Source organism: Salarias fasciatus, chromosome 23 (genome assembly GCF_902148845.1).
Source record: "Salarias fasciatus chromosome 23, fSalaFa1.1, whole genome shotgun sequence".
Classification (NCBI taxonomy): Eukaryota; Metazoa; Chordata; class Actinopteri; order Blenniiformes; family Blenniidae; genus Salarias; species Salarias fasciatus.
The window spans coordinates 180001-195794 of NC_043766.1; the positions used below are offsets into that span (position 1 = coordinate 180001).

The 15794-nt window shown below is 48.4% G+C and overlaps 1 protein-coding gene and 1 long non-coding RNA gene across 2 annotated transcripts in view; both read right to left on the reverse strand.

The window, feature by feature from the left end:
* LOC115381255 (uncharacterized) overlaps positions 1–7959 on the reverse strand; it is a 21488-nt gene extending 13529 nt beyond the window's left edge. Inside the window, exons 1-2 of the long non-coding RNA XR_003930412.1 lie at positions 7906–7959; positions 6398–6449 (exon numbers count right to left, since the gene is read on the reverse strand). This is a non-coding gene — a long non-coding RNA (uncharacterized LOC115381255). The remainder of the gene's footprint in view (positions 1–6397; positions 6450–7905) is intronic.
* LOC115381241 (NLR family CARD domain-containing protein 3-like) overlaps positions 1–15794 on the reverse strand; it is a 65665-nt gene that overhangs the window by 16585 nt on the left and 33286 nt on the right. The gene's annotated exons all lie outside the window — the stretch shown is intronic.

Consider the following 15794-nt stretch of genomic DNA (forward strand, 5'->3'; position numbering starts at 1 on the left):
TGATGCTTCACAGTGACTGACACTCCAGAATCCCCCTATTTTTGTCTGTTCTGGATCCTCGTTTCTGGAATACTTCCGTGATCTGGATCAGCAGCTGATATCTCTTAGAGTCATTGAAGAACTTAAACTGTAAGTTTTTGCGAAGCCCCCTTGTCATTTGTTGTTGAGTTATGCCCCACTATGTGAAAGACGGCCCTATCTGTCAATAATAGAGAATCCTTTAAAAAAATTCCTGGATCCAGACAGTGATCCGGATCATCACCAAAATTTAATGGATTCTAAGTTAGCCCAAGACCCACTTTTCCACAAAGTTTCATTGCAAACCGTCCTTTACTTTTTTTCCGTAATTTTGCTGACAAACCAACCAACAAACCAACAAAACGATGTGATTACATAACCTCCTTGGCGGAGGTAAATATCAGTATTTCTAATTGTGGAAGGACCCATGCGCAGGCAGCCAGGCAGAGTACAGAAAGTCCTTTATTTCCATCAGGACTCAGGAAACCAGGAAACCAGGAACTCAGGAACACAGCTGGTGCAGGCCAGGACGCACGAACACACGGACAGACCCACAAGGAGCCGACACTACACACCAGGAGAGCAGGACTTAAATAGACGTAGACACAGGTGAGGCACATTAGGAAGTTAACGAGACAGATGACCTGGCAGGAGAACATGAGGGCAGACAAACATAAAACAGGACCCCACCGCCCCCACGAGGTCGCAGGGGCACAGGGCGGGGCATTTCTTTGTAAAAGAACAGAAATACTGTGATTTTCACAGTAACAGGGATTTCTTGTTATATTACAATTGACATGTAAAATCACAGTTTCTTTTTGTGAATGAATTAGCATTTTGGAAATGCCAAAAAAATTGGTAAAATAAACAGTAAAATGCTGTTTTATTACTTTTTTTTCACAGTGTTGTCATTGATTTACCTTTGTTACTTTGTGATGGAACGTTTCAAGAAACACCACAACAATGAAACCACAACAAACACCAGATGGAACAAAGAAGAAATCCCATCTTTAGTAGAGCTAAACTCCTCCCACCTTCTGATAGGCTCCTCCTCCTCCCTGCTGTCAGAGACAGAGACGTCCTTCCTACAGAGGACACAGACTCACTGAAGAACCAGGGAGCCAGAAGTGAAATCCAGCATAGAGAGGCTGAGTGAATGTGGTGTTGAAGGTGTAGAGGAGGATCAGAGAGTCAGAAGAGACTCTGAAGAAGGACAGAGAACCAGCAGGACAGTCCACATACACTGCTACTCTACCAGAGGAGAAGGAGGAGGAGGAGGAGATGAATGTGTCTCTCTTATTGTGCGAGACAGAGTAACCGAAACCAGAGCACCACAGACTCCAGGACTGATCATTCCCTCCAAACCTACACTCCTCACTGCCTCCTTTCCTTCTGATTCCTCTGTAACTCACTGATATTTCAACACCTCCGCTCCACTCGACCTCCCAGTAACATCGACCACTCAGATCATTTCTACACAGCAGCTGAGGCCAGAAATGAAATCTGTGAGGATGATCAGGATACGGCTGCTCTCCCTCCACATATTTCACCTTCCTGTTGTTGTTGGACAGTTTGAGCATTCTGCTCATTGAGTTTTCATCCAGATGAAGTTGAGAGAAATCTGATGGAGAGAAAAAGAGTTCAGTCCTGATGTGACACATGTGATGGATTTGTTGCTTGTGGTAGGGCTGGGCAGTTATAAGGTAGTAAGGTATACCGGCGGACAGTGATGAGTCCAACTTACACTTCCTCAGACCAGGTTTGAGCCTCTGCTGTCCACCATGGTCCATCCTGCAGGAAGAAAGAGTCAGACAGGAAGACAGGGCGTTGGTTAAGGTACAAGCCCGTGAGCTCCTGCTGTGTGTCCATACCTGAGAGTCTCCAGTGAGCAGTGTGGATCCTCCACTGCCGCTGACAGCTCCTTCACTCCTGAGTCTCCTGGATGGTTGTAGCTCAGGTCCAGCTCTCTCAGATGGGAGGACTTGGATCTCACAGCTGAGACCAGAGAAGCACAGCCTTCCTCTGAGACCAGACACCCTGACAGACTGGAGACACAAACATGGCTGCATCAAGTCAAGAAGGAAGAAGGAAGATCCTCCACATGATCAAGCAGCAGCTGGATCCTGACCTGAGAGCTTCCAGTTTACAGTGAGGACTCTCCAGTCCAAGAGACAGACGCTTCACTCCTGAATCCTTCAGGTCGTTGTTACTCAGGTCCAGATGTGTCAGACTGGAGGACTGAGAGCTGAGAACTGAGGACAGAGCTCCACAGCTTCTCTCTGACAGACCACAGCCGCTCAACCTGGAGAAGATAAACAACAATGAAAACCAGATCAATGGACATCATGGACAGCATTTTATGGGTTTAATATAATCAGAAATGTTTTGCAGAGGTCAATTAATGATCGCAGATCATTTCAGAGTTTGGGTTTGTACATTGTGTTTTGCCTTCCTGCACAAAAAAAAAGTTGGAAAAATTCACACTTGTGAAAGTGTAGAAAATAATTTGCATGGTTTTAAAAAATGATGTGTATTTGTGGGAAAAAGTTCCTTTGAAGACATTGTGTTCACAGGTAAAAACACAAAACTGTGTGAAAGACTCTGAATTTACAGCTGAGAACTTTGTCCTTTTGAAACTGAAGCGTCCAGTTTGTCTGTCCAGCCTCAAAACAGCTATCATCAAGCCCCTCCTCAAAAAAAAAAAACACTCAGGATCCCAAACCTCTGTCTAACTACAGACCCATCTCCACCCTCCGCTTCATCTCCAAAACCCTTGAAAGAATTGTTTCCAGCCAACTCCACAATCCTCTCAAATCAAACAATCTGTATGAGAAATTCCAATCCGGTTTCCGTCCCTCTCACAGCACAGAGACAGCTCTCATCAGGGTCACAAATGACCTCTTGATGACCTCTGACCCCGGCTATACCTCCCTCCTCATCCTTCTCCACCTCTCTGATGCATTTGATACTGTTGATCACCACATAGTCCTCCACTTCCTTGAGTTTGGCTTTAAATAGCCCATTCGACTGTCATAAGGACTGTATCATGTTTTTTATTTCATGTCCAGATTGCATGATTGCGATTGCTATCTCGACCAACCGCTTGTTTTTTTTCTCTTATGCAGTCCCTTTAGCGAAGGCGTCTTGAATGGACGTCTGACTGCTGCTGCAGAATGAGCTGTGGATGTGGAGGCTGTGGATCTTAGTTTATGACGTTCCTGGTACTCTGAAACGTGTTTTCAGCTAAGGTGGTTTAGCTAATTGCTGGTGTTAGCGCCGCCGGCTACCACTTTTGCTCGACAGCATTTGCAAAAGATAGTTTTTTTGGTCCACGTCCGACGTTTTAAAGCCGAAGAACTTCCAAACCTCCTCTTTTTTTGGTATTCGTTCCTCTGGGTAAACAGCATGCTTCACTTTGAGAGCTCTCGCAGGCAGCCATTCTCGGCTCAAAATACACGCTGTGTTGTTGGTGTGCAGCAGTGAAATGGGTCCCCGCTGAAACACTTTACCGCCGCGCACGTTCCACACGTTGTTTGGGCTGTTCACTGGTATTGCGGTATATGAGAAATTCATATCATAACAAAAATAAAGACCGGTTTTCAGTACGAACCGGTATACCGCACAGGCATAGTTTCACTCCTACCTCACGAGAACGACTGAGTTCATAGCCCTGGGGGACGCTAAATCCCGCCCCCACACGGTCACCTGTGGAGTCCCCCAGGGCTTTGTCCTCGGTCCGACCGTCTTCATCATCTGCATGCTGCCCTTCGGTTGTGTCGTCAGCTGGCAGGGAATACAATTACACTGCTATACTGACGACACTCAACTCTAACTCAGCGTGTCAGGTTTGCCCCCCATCTCAGCTTCCATCATCATATATCTCATATCTATAAAACCTCCTTCCTTCACCTCTGTAACATTGCCAAACTGTGGCCGTCTCTCTCCCGTCCCGCCGGCCTTTGTCTCCTCCAGGCTGGACTACTGGAACGCCTCCTCATCTGGATCCCTGGCAAGAGCCTCCAAAGACCAGCGCTGCCCGGGTCCCACATCACCTCCATCCTTCAAACCCACCACTGTCTGCCCGGTGCAGCCCCCACTTATCTCAATGTACTCCTCCACCTAGAACCCAGGCCAGCTGCACCGTCTACACCCACCCAGGACTCGGCTCAGGACGATGGGCGACAGGGCCTTTGAGGCAGCTGCTCCCCGTCTGTGGAACACCCTCCCCGACTACCTCAGGTTCCACAGATGGACTCTTTCAAAAAAGGGCTGAAAACCTTTTTGTTTTTTTACTGACTTTCCTGAGTGATTGACTGCTTTTACTGCTTTTTATTGTCTTTATCATTGTTTTTATTATCTTCTTGATTGTGCACTTTAAGATTTGCCCACAAACGTAAAGTCCGTAATAAATAAAATCCTCCACATAGAGGTATACAAACGAGGACAAAATTCACAACAGCAATTCTGAGTCTTGAAAGCTGTTTTGTACTTTTCATCTATAAACAGGATGTTTGAAAAGGAACTTTGTCTCTTTCACAAATGAAAATCTTGTTTTTTGGACATACTTTTTTTATGTGCCGGCAAAACAGTAATACTGAGCCCATACTTTGGTCCATATATGATCATGAATACGTACAGAGCTTTGTTGGAGGCTTTGACCACTGGCAGCAGCTTCAGAAGAGCCTCCTCTGAAGCAGAGTATTTCCTCAGGTCAAACTCCTTCAGATCTTCTTCTGATGACAGTAAGATGAAGACCAGAGCTGACCACTGAGTTGGAGACAGTTTGTCTGTGGAGAGGTGTCCTGATCTCAGGGACTGTTGGATCTCCTCCACCAGGGAACCATCATTCAGTTCATTCAGACAGTGGAACAGATTGATGCTTCTCTCTGCAGACAGACTCTCACTCAGCTTCTTCTTGATGTACTGCGCTGTTTCCTGATTGGTCTCTGAGCTACTTCCTGTCTGTGTCAGCAGACCTCGAAGGAGACTCTGATTGGTCGTCGGTGAGAGACCCAGGAGGAAGCGGAGGAACAAGTCCAGGTGTCCATTTGGACTCTTCAAGGCCTCGTCCACTGCTCTCTGATGGAGATGGTGGAGCCGAGGTTGTTGTGGAGATTGTTGAATGGTTGTTTGTTTCTCTTTCAGCAGGTTGATTCCAGAGTTGATGAAGGTCTGATGGACATGAAGAGCAGCCAGAAACTCCTGAAGGCTCAGATGGATGAAGCAGAACTTCTTGTCCTGGAACAGGCCGCTCTCCTCTCTGAAGATCTGGGCCAACATTTCTGAGTACTTTGAGGCTGCTCTGAGATTGATGCCACACTCTGTAAGGTCGGGTTCATAGAAGATCAGGTTTCCTTTCTGCAGCTGATCAAAAGCCAGTTTTCCCAGAGCCTCCATCATCTCCCTGCTCTCTGGACTCCAGTGTGAATCTGTGGCAGCTCCTCCACCATACTTGACCATCTTGACTTTGGCCTGGACCACCAGGTGGTGGATGTACATCTGAGTCAGGGTCTTGGGCAGCTCTCCTCCCTCTCTGCTCTTCAGCTCCTCCTCCAGAACTGTAGCAGTGATCCAGCAGAAGACCGGGATGTGGCACATGATGTGGAGGCTTCGGGAGGTCTTGATGTGGGAGATGATCCTGCTGGCCTGCTCCTCCTCTCTGAACCTCCTCCTGAAGTACTCCTCCTTCTGGGGGTCGGTGAACCCTCGGACCTCTGTCACCCTGTCCACACAGTCAGCAGGGATCTGATTGGCCGCTGCAGGTCGTGTGGTGATCCAGAGGCGAGCAGAGGGAAGCAGGTTCCCCCTGATGAGGTTTATCAGCAAAACATCCACTGAGGTGGACTCTGTAACTTCAGTCAGGAACTCAGTGTGCTGGAAGTCCAGAGGGAGTCGACACTCATCCAGACCATCCAAGATGAAGATCACCTGGAAGTCTTCAAAGCTGCAGATTCCTGCTTCTTCTGTTTCCTTGAAGAAGTGATGAACAAGTCCCACTAAGCTGAACTTCTTCTCCTTCACTACATTCAGCTCTCTGAAGGTGAATGGAAATATGAAGTGGACGTCCTGGTTGTCTTTGTCTTCAGCCCAGTCCAGAGTGAACTTCTGAGTCAGGACTGTTTTCCCAATGCCAGCCACTCCCTTTGTCAGCACTGTTCTGATTGGTTGAGATCTTCCAGGTGGGGCTTTAAAGATGTCTCCTCGTCCGATGCTTGTTTCTGCTCTGTCTGCTGTCCTGGATGCTGCTTCAATCTGTCTGACCTCATGTTCCTGGTTGACCTCTGCAGCCCCTCCCTCTGTGATGTGGAGCTCTGTGTAGATCTGGTTCAGGAAGGTGGACTCTGCTGCTTTAGAGACTCCTTCAAACACACACTGGAACCTCTTCTTCAGGCCACGTTTCAGCTTCTGTTGGCAGACTCCAGCAGAAGTTCCTGAAAAGAAGAAGAAAGCATGGGTGAGTTGAATGGATTTGACAGTGAAGATGAAAGTGTGTTATTGTACTATTCGCTCATTACTGGAATTACCGATGGACTTCTGGTAATTTGTGAATTGCCCCATGACGTTTATGTTTCTTTCATTGCATTTGAAATGAAATGGTCCAAAGTCTGCGTTTTGCTGAAATTTACACACATAGCATAGTAGAGCTGATGATTTTCCCCAGTGTTTACAGACAAATCCATCCATCCATCTATCCATCCATCCATCCATTTTTCACCGCTTATTTGGGGGGCGGGGTGGAGCTGGGGGTAGCGGAGTCATGCGGCGTGGTTTCTGCATGCTGCATCGGGAGCCGTGAGTGGGGTGCTGGATGGGCCCCCCCACCTTTATTTCTGGACCTACCCCCAACCATGGGTCCGGGACAGCAGTTTGTCCCCCGCTGTCGGCGGGCCTGCTCATCCCTGTCGCTTCACAATCGGCTGCGAACAGCCCCAGTGCATGATGGTCCAGGTTCCATGAAGCCAACAGGACAACATCATCTGCAAAAAGCAAAGACGACATCCTGTGGCTACCAAACTGGACCTCCTCCAGCTCCTGGCTGCACCTTGAAATTCTCTCCATAAAGATTATGAACAGAACTGGAGACAAAGGGCAGCCCTGCTGGAGTCCAACATGCACCGGGAACAGGTCCTGTCATGCCTTATGACCCTGCGGCCATGTGGGGGCACTCAGGGCCGATTTTGGTTTTGATTGTCCTTTGTGCTGGCCCTGCCCCTCCTGTTTCTGTCTGCTCCTACCTCGTTACCACCTTAATGTGTTGCACCTGTCTTTCCCTCTATTTAAGTCCTGCTCCCCTGGTGTGTCTTGTTGGCTCCTTGTGGGTCTCTCTGTGTGCTTGTGCATCCTTGCCTGCATGTCGGCTCAGCTCAGCGTTCCTTTGTCCGGCATTCCTGTATTCCTGCATTTCTGTTCTTGAAAATAAATGAGTTTGAACTCCACCCGGCTGCCTGCGCGTGGGTTCTTCCACCTGCACCCGTGACAGAAGGAGCCGATCATCACTGGACCCAGCGGGCCGTGAATCTCTGAAGCTGCGTGCCTCCCACATAAGACTTCAGCCTCTGGCCCCTGCCGGTGAGGTTTGCCTCAGTATTTTCAGCCTCTGGCCCCTGCCGGCGGGGCTCGCCTCCGTATCTTCAGCCTCCCCGCCCCTACCTCTGTCCTCACCTGCCCTCGCTGTATGCAGGTGCAGCTGATTGAGTAATCAACTGTGTTTCTCATCCTGCTCCCGCCACAGCAACAACAAATTAGAAAAGGAACTGTTAGCAACTGAGTGGAGGACCCCAAAAATCATGTTTTGCTGAGTTTATCTTGCAGGCTCAGACCATCCCCGACTCTGTTTCTGCTGGAGCTGAAAACATTTCAGTGTTTGGTGAGATCAAATCCTCTTACTGCTCCTCAGATGCTCAGCCAGCTCCTCCTGCTTCATCCTCCTCAGGAAGTCCAGAGTCATCCTCAGAAATGACTTTCTGCTGTTCCTCTGCTCTTCATCCTCATCCTCTCTCTCACTCTCTGAGCATGCTGGGTAATCTGGACTCAGGAGCTTCTTCATCTTCTTCAGCTCCTCCTTCATGAAAGCCACCATGTTGTCCTCCAGCAGCTGGAACAGAGAAACATCTGGAGTTAGATAGATGGAGATGTGAGTGGAAATCCACCGTTGTTACGACTCTGGAGTCTGTTAGTGTTTCCAAGAGGACGACCAATAACGCCATGGTTGGAGACTTTTTCTAGTAGTAGTAGTAGTAGTATTAGTTTTCACCATAAAGATGGAGTCCAGATGTGTTTGATGCTGAGGGGCGGAGCCTCCATGGGGAACCTGGGAGCTCTGCTGGCTGACGCTGCAGAAACACATTGACTTTGTTCAAGCTGCTGTTCTGAGGATGAATCCTGACACAAACACTGATCTTCACCCCTCATCAGCAGATCCTGGTCCTGATTTAAAGCCAATGGATTTCCCCATAGATCGGTCACTCTTCAGGGACACACATCTGGATGGAAACCCAGAGTCGGAGGTGAAAACAAACACAACATCAGGAACAGACTGACTGGCAAAAAGGAGGAACATTGGAGAAGAAAGAGAAGAACTGGGACTTTCAGATGGACTTTGATGATTGTCTGAGTCAGAACTTTGTTCATGTTCAGTGAATCATTTAGTGAAGAATGACAGAAAATACACAACAGCAGATGAAAGAAAACCTACTGAGACTCTGAGGAAGGAGATCCTCTGGAATCTAGAGCGTGTTTGGAACAATCAGTCTTTGTGGATGCAACACTGGATCCAGGTCCAGGTCCTGATCCAGGGCCAGGTCCAGGGCCAGGGCCAGGGCCAGGTGAGTCTGATGTTTTGTGATTACTCATTCTACAAAAGAAAAACACATTTTGCTTTGAGTGAGTGAGATAAAAAAAAAAAAAAAAAACAACTCCCCTCCTGACCTGCCACATTAAAGTGGTGGGGGAGTTTGAGCGCCCGCGTGACCCCAGGAGCTATGTTGTCCGGGGCTTTATGCCCCTGGTAGGGTTTCCCATGGCAAACAGGTCCTGGGTGACGGGCCAGACGAAGAGCAGGTCAAACGCTCCTATGATGAAGCTACAATCAAGGTCCGTGACGTCGCCCGGTATGGCGCAGCTGGGGCCCCAGCCTGGAGCCAGGCCTGGGGTTGGGGCTTGCAAGCGACTGGTGGCCAGGCCTTTGCCCACAGGGCCCGGCTGGGCTCAGCCCGAAGGGGCGACGTGGGCCCACCACCTGCCGAAGGAACCGCAGGGGCCGGGTGCAATGTGGATTGGGTGGCAGCTGACGGCAGGATGCCCGGCGACCCGATTCTCAGACACACAGACGAGCTCTAGGGACATGGAATGTCACCTCATTGGGGGGGTTGGGGAAGCAGCTTGAGTTCGTGAGGGAGGTCGAGAGATACCGGCTAGATATAGTCGGGTCACCTCGACACACAGCCTGGGCTCTGGAACCCAACCTCTTGAGAAGGGCTAGACTCTCCACTTCTCTGGCGTTGCCCGCAGTGAGAGGCGGCGGGCTGGTGTGGGTTTGCTTATAGCCCCACAGGTCCGCCACCATGCGTTGGAGTTCACCACAGTGAACCAGAGGGTCTGGTCCCTGGTTCTCCGGGTCGGGGACAGGTGCCTCACTATTGTCTCGGCTTACGTGGGCAGCGACAGTGAGACCTGAGACCTGGAAGGGGGTGATTGGATCGCACGGCCTCCCTGATGTGAACCCGAGTGGAGTTTTGTTATTGGACTTCTGTGCTAGTCACAGTTTGTCCATAACGAACACCATGTTCGAGCACAGGGGGGTCCATAAGTGCACTTGGCACCAGGACACCCTAGGTCGGAGGTCGATGATCGACTTTGTTGTCGTGTCATATGACCTCCGGCCGCGTGTTTTGGACACTCGGGTGAAGAGAGGAGCAGAGCTGTCGACCGGTCACCACCTGGTGGTGAGTTGGATTCTCTGGCGGAGGAGGAAACCGGACAGACTTGGCAGACCCAAACGTGTTGTGAGCGTCTGCTGGGAACGTCTGGTGGAACCCTCTGTCAGCATGGCTTTCAACTCCCACCTCCGGGAGAACTTCTTTCATGTCCCGAGGGAGGTTGGGGACATTGAGTTCAAGTGGACCATTTTCTCCACCTCCATTGTTGAAGCAGCTGCTTGGAACTTTGGTCATAAGGTCTCCGGTGCCTGTCGTGGTGGCAACCCCCAAACCCGGTGGTGGACACTGGAAGTAAGGGGTGACGTCAAGCTGAAGAAGGAGTCCTATCGAGTCTTGTTGGCTCGTGGGACTCCAGAAGCAGCTGACAGGTACCAGCAGGCCAAGCAAACTGCAGCCCGAGTGGTTGTGGAGACAAAAACTAAGGTCTGGGAGGAGTTCGGGGAGGCCATGGAGGAGGACTATCGGTCAGCCTCGAAAACATTCTGGCAAACCATCTGGCGCCTCAGGAGAGGAAAGCAGATCTCCGCCAACACTGTTTACAGTGGAGGTGGGGAGCTGCTGACCTCAACTGGGGATATTGTTGGACGGTGGAAGAAATACTTCGAGGACCTCCTCAGTCTCAGCACCACATCTTCCGTGGAGGAAGCAGAGGCTGAGGTCTCAGAGGTGGACTCGTCCATCACGCAAGCTGAAGTCACCTTGGTGGTCGGTAAGCTTCTCGGTGGCAAGGCACCGGGGGTGGACGAGATTCACCCCGAGTACCTGAAGTTTCTGAATGTGCAGGGACTGTCTTGATTGACACATCTCTGCAACATCGCTTGGCGGTCGTGACAGTGCCTCTGGATTGGCAGACCGGGGTGGTGGTCCCCCTGTTTAAAAAGGGGGACCGGAGGGTGTGCTCCAACTATAGGGGGATCACACTCCTGAGCCTCCCTGGGAAAATCTATTCCAGGGTACTGGAGAGGAGGATCCAACCGATAGCCAAACCTCGGATATAGGAGGAACAATGTGGTTTTCGTCCTGGTCGTGGAACAGTGGACCAGCTCTAGACCCTCCATAGGGTGCTCGAGGGTTCATGGGAGTTCGCCCAACCACTTCACATGTGTTTTGTGGATTTGGAGAAGGCGTTCGATCGCGTCCCTCGTGGTGTCTTGTGGGGGGTGCTTCAGGAATACGGAGTCCAGGGCCCCTTGTTAAGGACCGTCCAGTCTCTGTATGACCGGAGTAGGAGTCTGGTCCGCATAGCCGGCAGTAAGTCGGACCTGTTCCCGGTGCATGTTGGACTCCGGCAGGGCTGCCCTTTGTCACCGGTTCTGTTTATAATCTTTATGGACAGAATTTCTAGGTGCAGCCAGGGGCCAGAGGGGGTGTGGTTCGGAGACCACAGGATTTCATCTCTGCTTTTTGCAGATGATGTTGTGATGTTGTTGTGAGAGACGGCAGTCACATGGCCTGAAGATCATGCCCATAGGAAAGACTGGGATGATCAAACGTAGCATTGGAACACTCTCTCAGCGTTTATCATGACATGTCTACGATATATACAGATCAAATCAAATGTGTCTCTGATGAACATTGATCTGCATGATCAGACCTGTTTGGCATTGATCCAGACATTCCTCCCTGAACAGTACACTGGGTGGGCGGCGGCACCACCAAGCCTGAGGCCACCTTCACAACGGTTTGAGTGTGAGTCTGTGCGCATGTGGGTAAAGATAAAGATTCATCATGTTCATAAATTCCTGTTAATATTTAAAGTTGTTCAACTGGGATAAACCTTCTGAACCAGACCAGCCTCAGCCTGAGAAGCACACACATCTGAAGGCTGTTCCTGATGTGTGTCTCCACTAGAACGACAGGTGTCCATAATGTAGGCTGGACCGTCACACAGACACACAGCCAGCAGCCACACAGTCAGATCCAGTCCAACACAGCGTTGTGAAAGCTTTGTGGTGAACGGACAGAGATTCTCACCTGATCAACTCTCTTCACAGCTTCTTCCAGACACTTCCGGAGAGAAGACGCTGCTATCCGTCCCTGCTCAGTCCTTCTGTGTGTCTCTGCTTGATGTGAGGACGCCGTCTCACCCTGACAACTCCCCGTCCAAGAGTCCAAGCTCAGCTCTGACATGCCCACAGAGCGTCACAGTCCATCTGAACTAAGGCCAGGCAGCGTGATCTGTTTGGCAGCACTCCTCAACAAGTCAATGATTGATGGACTTCCTGCTGGGCCGGCAGTGGCCTCTTCATGTCTCTGAGCGGGTGGAGTGGCTGTGGTCAAGGTTCAAGGAGCGTCAGAGCTGAACAACATCAAAAGTAGTGCTGGGCAACGATTAAATTTCTTAATCGCGATTAATCACATAATTTTTCTGCGATTAATTGTGATTAATCGCATTATGTGCAAAACACAAAAATGAATTAGAAAATACTCTATATGCCCCGAGCCGGGGACAGGGATTTGTTTTTGCTTTTGGAAGAATTTTGCAAGAAGCATAATTTTACAATTCATCGATTATGATTTACAATAACTTAAAATACCAAGTCTTTACCGAGATGATTGCCACACCTCCAACACACACACACGCACACATGCACGCACGCACGCACGCACTCTTACACACACACACACACACACACACACACACACACACACACACACACACACACCACTCATAGCAGAGGCGATGAAAAATGGCAGTTTCTTCTGAGGCACACTTCCTCAAACTTCATTCTATCTCTGACTCTCAGACAGAGCAGACAGGATACATTCATTCACGCCGAATTGTGCCTCATACACTTACCTTTATTAAGCCAGATTGTGTGTTGAAGGGAAATTTACTTTATTTTGCATGTTTTCAGCAGCTGAAGAAAGCCCAGAGGGAGAAACGGTGCACTGGCCAAACACTCTACTTAAGCTTCATTTTAATTTTTTGTCATATTTGTGCTCCTTATTTCAGTTTGTGCCTTATACCAGCCTTTTCCTCCTGATTTTTCGGATAATCCGGCCGAGTTCAATATGGCAAATAATAAGGGATGGACCGCGTTTCACCGTTAAAAGTGCATGTGTGTTTTTTTGAGGCTCAGCTGGAGCGCAGTGTGGGACTGGAGCAGGACAGGTTGGGCTTGTTCACGCTCCTCACAGTGTTATTCGGCCAGCAATAAGAGTTTTTCCATTTGTTTAAGTTGTTAATGTCACTTTCACTGTATTGCTACACCCAGTGTGACTCCTGTCCTATACTGGGGTTCACAGCCAGCTAAACTCTCGTTTGCATTGCATCCTCCAAGGAACAGGCCGGTTGTTGTGATGGATGGATTTAATACAAAAAAGCGTGAAACTGAAATGTACAAACGAAAACAGAAACACATAAATCAGACTGGTACAGTATAAAGTTGCATCAACATTAACGCAAATCACACTTGGATAGCCCCAAAGTCCCAAATCCACCAGGACAACACAAATATAAAAACAGAATGGAAGTCAGAAACACTGCACACAGACTACAACATTCCAATATTACTTCAATAACATGTTTACTTACTTATTTTGCCACTCAATGGGCTTGAAACAAACGGCAGTCTGAGGAAAAGCATTAGCTTTCTGCTGCTAATATCAGGACTTCCTGTCAAAGCACCACAGCTGAAACAATGTTGCCCCCTAGAGGCCTGGCGGCTCAGTTAAATAAATGGCAGGTTACAATACACTCCCCGCCTGGCATTATTTTAAAAATGCCACATAAACTACTTTACAAAGCATATTTACACTAGTCTCCAGGAGATAACAGAAGAATACACTCTGAGATAGGTCTGGAGAAAATTTGTGAGGTCTTGTGACGAGTAACTTTGACCTCCGCTTTTCTGACAACTCCATCTTTGCTTGGGAGAGCCTTTACAATGACACCCATTGGCCATGCATTCCTCTTTAGATGTTTGTCCTTTAAAAGAACAATGTCCCCTTTCTTCATGCTTGGCCTGGTAGTCTGCCACATCTTTGCTGAGATCATTGTTTTCAAACCAGAGAAAACGAAGAAAATCTCTGTGGTCTTCCTGAACAACAAAGGAGTAGAACATTTGCTCAATGTCGGCTGTGACTGCAATGGGTTCCTTCCTAAAACGGAGCAGCACACCCAAAAGGGTGTTGTTTAAGTCAGGCCCAGAAAGCAGCACGTCATTGAGAGACACTCCGTCAAACTGTGCACTTGAGTCGAACACCACTCGAATTTTGCCTGGCTTCTGTGGACGATAGACTCCAAAGGTAGGCAAATACCATCTCTCTTTATCCTTATCGCAAGGTGGGGCAAGCTCAGCATGGTTGTTATCCAGCATTTTCTGCATGAAGTCCACAAAGTGCTCTTTCATTTCAACTTTTTTGTCAAGCATTCGGCGAAGAGACATGAGCCGCTTATAGGCATAAGATCTTTTGTCTGGGAGTCGATGCCTTGGACTTCGGAATGGCAGAGGGGCAACCCAGCTGTTAGTTTCATCTTTGAAGACTTCTTCCATCTTCTTTAGAAAGAGCATATCTTCAACAGATGGCGCAAGCTGGTTGTCAGTTGGAGTGCAGCGGAAAACAGTTTCTCCTAAATCCTCAGCAGTGAGCTTTGAGCATGGTTTTGCAGGTTGCAGTTGATGAGGAGTGACTTTTGAAGAACTCATCAGACTGAAGTTCTCTTTCACACTGAGGCGGCTATCACAAGGAGTGAAAAAACTGGGACGGCCATTATCCAACACATGTGTTTTAAGAGTGCTCACTTCAGTTGGCTTGTGAACACTGCCAAGGCACACATCGCCAATGATAACCCAGCCCAGGTCAAGCTTCTGTGCGTATGGGTCATTGTGTCTGCCGTTACATTGTTTTCTCACCTTGTGAGCTCTCAAAAGGTTCCTTCCAATGAGCAGAAGGATGTCAACATCTGGTTCAAGGTGCGGTATCTCAGCTGCTATTGAACTCAGATGTTGGTGATGTTGTGCAGCTTCAGGGGTAGGTATTTCCTCCCTGTTGTTGGGGATGGCATTACATTCAATGAGTGTAGGGAGAGGAAAACTTGTTTTTCCATCTGCAGACTCCACTATGTAGCCACAGGCTCTTTTACCTGAAGTTTCTGTTATGCCAGCACAGGTTTTCAGGGTGTAAGGTTCTGTTGTGCCTTGAATGTTAAACATGTCAAAAAACTCAGTCTTTGCAAGTGACAGATTACTTTGGTCATCTATAATCACATACATCTTTCTCTTATCGTGTGGATGACCTTCAGGATAGACATGCACCAGGCAAATCTTGGAACAGGATTTCCCAGAGATTCCTTTTCCACATACCTTAGTACAGGTGGCTGTGATGTTCTGGTCTGATGTGCTTGGTTCCTCCCCGCCATGCTCTTCTGAGGAAGAGGAAGTCTTTGGTGTCTTTGGTGCTGGACCAGGATACAGCGCTGCCAGGTGAGTCCCACTTTCGCACTCCACACACTTGATACTGACATTACAATCTACGGTAGCAGATCTTATTCTCTTTGATGAACTTCTTTCTGTCTTCCAGCAGCATAGTACGGAAACCTCTGCACCTTTTTAGTGGGTGAGGCTTGTGGTGAATTGGACATTCTCTGCTTAAATCTTCAGCCACATTTTTCTCTGTTGTGATGACATATGTGCACTAGGGCTGTCATGATATCAAATTTTCTCTTCACGATTATCATGGGTAAAAAATATCACGATAACGATATTATCACGATATCAGCAAAAATTTAACTAATAATGGAGCAAACATTTAGATTCATCTTTAATTTTATTTTTGTTTGTTTTCTCTCTTTTCCAAGATGAATTACATTCAGAATACCTGTCAAATGAGGTG